Genomic DNA, 4,490 nt, shown 5'->3' on the forward strand with positions numbered 1-4,490 from the left:
TATTTAAAGACAAGCATTAGAACTATTGAACTATGCCACTTTCAATAAAACCTGCATTTGCATTTTTGTGCTGCGCACTGAAGACAGAGTTTCCCTGGCTATCAAACTACCAGGCACAGAACTGCAGAGGGAACCAGTTTCAGGCAATTGCAGGAGACATCCAGTGAGTGGGTACATCTGTCCCAGGCACAACATGAAACAGATGAATTATACTTACACACATGACATAGGCATGAAGACACTGCACAGAAAAATGATAGGCATGTAAGAGAATATGCTGGCCTGCTATTAATTAAAATGAAGTCATTTCCATTACTATCAACATGAGCATTTGGGAGGAGGGCAAGTTCCCCCAGCTCCCAGACCATTGTATAGCACTAAACCAAAACCACTATTAGTCTTAGCACTTTCCAGCAGCAATTAAGAAAGAATATTCAGCAGCCTATCCTCTTGAAATTCAAAAGCAGTTAGTGGATAGCAATACTGTCAGTGCTTATTGCACAAATAAGCAATCTGAATCTGAGCAAATATGAACCTCACAGTTAATTTTCTATTTAGTTCTCTTTATCTATGTTTTCTTCAATGATTTTGACATTCTGCACAAAGTGTCTTCATTAGCAAGGTATCTGCATGATGAAAACTATGTTTTCTTCTCAGGAAAGTGACTCCAAAACCTTATTTACTCTTATGCTTTCCAGAGCTTATGTAAGGTCTATCGACAGCATGAACACAACAAGTCAATAGCATTGTCTGTGATTTTTCTCCTTAAATTTATGTGTGTGTGATTACAAGCTTGCAGCTGTGAATGCTGCTAATAGGTATCACTTGAAAATGCTGCTTTCACAGACAAAAAGAGGATGGGAGGAGAAAGGAATATGGTTAGGAGCAAGGGAGGTGGGTGGGGTATGCTGAGTTGTGCTTAATGGTGTAAGATGTAACTCTTACACCCTTAAGAATTTGCAAATATATTCAGTTTCTCTAAGTTGTTAGTTTTGGTTTTCTGGTTGTTTGATTTTTTTGTTTGGTTTTTTGTTGTTTTTTTTTTTTTTTCTTTTTTGAGTGTATGGTCTAGAATAAAGTAATCTTAAAGACCCTTTCTGGCCTTTGCTAAGGCAGAGATTCATCAATTCTTAGGTGAACAATTTTCTTTGCTTTTTAAAGAGAAGCTGTGTTGCTTCTTAGAGGCTTTGTGGTTGATTTTAATTTTGGTTGGTTATTTGGGGTTTCTTCTTTCTTTGTTATGGATTTCATTTTTCTGTTTTGATGCAATTTTATTTTAAATTTTTTTCCCTGTTAATTCCATTGGTCATTGAGATCTGTTAGAGAGAATTAGGTGGCTATACCTGCATGTGTGCATGGGCTTGAGCAGTCTGGATAAGCAATAAGCTAGGTGATGGCAAGCTTTCTAGCTGTATCATTCTGCTTTTAAATTATGTAAGGAGAGAGAAAGAAGGTGAATTGTTCATCATTTCTGTGGTGTGCAAGATAATGCCACTTTTCTATGGCAGCTGTTCAGAAAAAAAAAATAGGTACTCTAGATCCTCCATTTAAGCTCTGTTTTTAAAATACCTTTGGGGGAATGGGGTTAGGGAGAGTGAAGGGATTTCAGAATTATAGATTGCTTTTTGATAAGAACAGTTAAGGGATGAACTTTTGCCTATAGAGAACTTCTTGTTCATTATTTGCATAATAATTTTGTGAGTTTTTAAAGTAGATGTCATTTAGGATTAATATGTAAGAAACAGCAATACCTTCTATTGCAGTGCTAGATGTATATGTTGAAGATGGAAGCCATTCTTCTGTTTAAAAGATCCTTATTGCTGCTTTATGTCCCTTCCCAAAAAAAACCCTACTATCTAAGGCATAACATAAATTCAGTGTGAAAGAGCAAGCTAATGTTAATATAATGAGGCAGGGAAAGGGTGAAATAAAGCTAGCATTCACCCAGTAACAGAAACAAGCAATTACAGGAAGGTATAAAAAAATATCATCATTACGTTATAAAGTGTCTGCATGTTGCAACATAGTGAAAGGAACAGCAGCCTTTCCCAGGGATACTTTGTTATGTAGCCTATTCCATAATGGTCCTGTGCCTGCCTGGCTGGTGTTCATTCCTGTTTACCCCAGCAAGTGATGCTCCAGAGTTTCTCCTGTACCATTACCTTTTGTGTAGCACAGCTGCTGTGCTGTTCCCTTAACAAGCAGCTTTGAAGACATCTGCAAAACCCGCATTTCCAGAAGGGGGACTGGTCTAGGAAATCACCCTCATATACACAACCTGTGAAACTTGGTATTTAAGCTTTACTGACCTTTACATGTAATGGTGTCCTTACTGTCATACTGAGTTACTGTGAATTCAGTGAAGGAATTCTTACCCCTTTGACTAAAGGATAATTTTGTATGCTTATTGATGCTTGCTCAATTCAGGTATGAGTTGGTATTTGAGGAGTTTCTCTAAATGAGAGCTGCAATTGCCTGAATTCGATATTAGAAGACCAGGAATAGTCATTTTTGCCCTGAAAGCAACATACTTTCTCTTGATTTAGCGCATTTAAACCAAAATGTTATTCCTATATGAGGTTGCGTATCCATTTGAAACTATTTTAAATTATTAACTTTTTTCCCTTACATGGAGTCCCTAATAAAAATTTCAACGATACATCACTGCTTTTATTGAATTCCCTATATGGTGCAATAAAAGTATTCTGATATTGAGCCAGCTGATGTGTTATTGTACTGTTTTCATAGAAATAATTATCAGGCAACTACAAAATGTTGAGTAACTTCATAAACACATGGAATTTCAATGGTCAAAGAAGCATATAATGCAGTGATTAGCCAATACAAAATAATGGAGCTTCTAGAGTCCAGTCTAAGTCTGTTCAAATAGTGGCAGCACTAAGGCCAAGATAAAAAGGAATTTATTGGTAAGTGGATAATGTCGTGCCTCTTACAGTGTTATGCAGATATTTCGCTGCACTTTGCGCCAAGAAACAAGCATCAGCTGTATTATAAGGTGTAGAAATCAATTTTGTATGTTATTTCTAAGAGAGAAATTTCCAAATGGAATATGAAAAAACTATTTAAAAATGCTATACTCCCTGACTACATCATAATATGGTATCCTTTTGTTAAAAGGTGAAGAGGTGGGGGGAAATTCAGGATGCCCTAAGGCTATCCTTTGTGCGTACATGTGCTTAACAAACTTATTTTACAGTTATCTGTCTCTAAAAATATAATTTTTTTTTTAATATCAGTTACAAGGACCCAGACTCCTATGAGGTACCTCTAGGAGTGAAAGCAATTCAACCCTGGGAACAAAGACCAAACCTGTGGTTTTGTTGTGTGACATAGGTTATACAAATGCCTTGTTGTCCAATGGAGAAGTACATATGGCAATAACCAGGGGGTTTTAGGCACTTTTAAAAACTCCAGCATATCAACAAATCTTGGTCAAGCCTTGTATGAGTGGAAGTCTCTAAATATAGGCCTTCGGTGTCAGCTGAAGAAACAGTAAAGTTTAGTGTAACTGATGTGTATCCCCAGACTCAGCTTATCAGGCCTCACAAGTGTTGACTCCCGTGTAAATGCAAATACAAGCAAGCTGGCTAAGCATGAACGGAGTCATGGTTCTCCTTCCTGAGTTTGTGCCTGAGCTGAAGCAAGCAGAGAAAACGGCTGATAGATCTTGAAGACAAATTATTCAGATATTAAATGCTTCTTGTGTGGCATGCCTTGATGTTTTGGGAGAACTGCTACGTGAAGCATGCTTTCAACTTCCTCTAGAACAGGGATACTGAGGGGCAACACTTGCTACTAGGGCTGAGTACTGACAGACGGCAGTGCTGAAAATAAATAAACAACAACAACAAAAAAAACAAAAACAAAAAAAAAACAAAAGCAAACAAAACAGAAACCAGTTTTGTTGTGAATAGGAGTAGACTCTTTCACTTGGGGAGGGGACAGGACGCGACGCCGCAGCCGGCCGAGCATCTGCAGCCGCCCCGTGAGGCTGAGGTTCGGGCCCCAGCGCGGCAGGGTACGAAGCGCCCGCGGCCTCGGCCGGTGCTGGGGGTGCCTGAGGGGCTTCGCCGTGGTCCCGGTGCTCCGCAGGGCCCGGGCCCGCTGCGGCCCGAGCGCGGGGCTCCCCATGCCCACTCCCGCCGCAGCCGCTGAGGGAGACTCCGCGCATGCGCCAAACTACTCCTCTTGGGGGCGGGGATACAGCCCCGACACCCGCGGCGGATCGTACCACTACGCACTATAGGGGTGGGCCAGAATAGAGTTTTCTCCAAAATCTCGCTTATGAAGAATCCTCCTCAGCTTCTTCCCTGACTTTTGTGTATAACTAAGGAAAGCTATCACGAAGAAGCAGGCAGGAGTTCACGTCCGCTCGCATGCTTTCTCTTCTTCTCTTCCTTCTTTCCCTCCCCTCCCTCTGTCGGCGGCTAGTTGGGCGCGTCCCGCTAGCTGCCCCTCCCGCTGCCGAG

Source organism: Melospiza georgiana, chromosome 3 (genome assembly GCF_028018845.1).
Source record: "Melospiza georgiana isolate bMelGeo1 chromosome 3, bMelGeo1.pri, whole genome shotgun sequence".
Taxonomy (NCBI): Eukaryota; Metazoa; Chordata; class Aves; order Passeriformes; family Passerellidae; genus Melospiza; species Melospiza georgiana.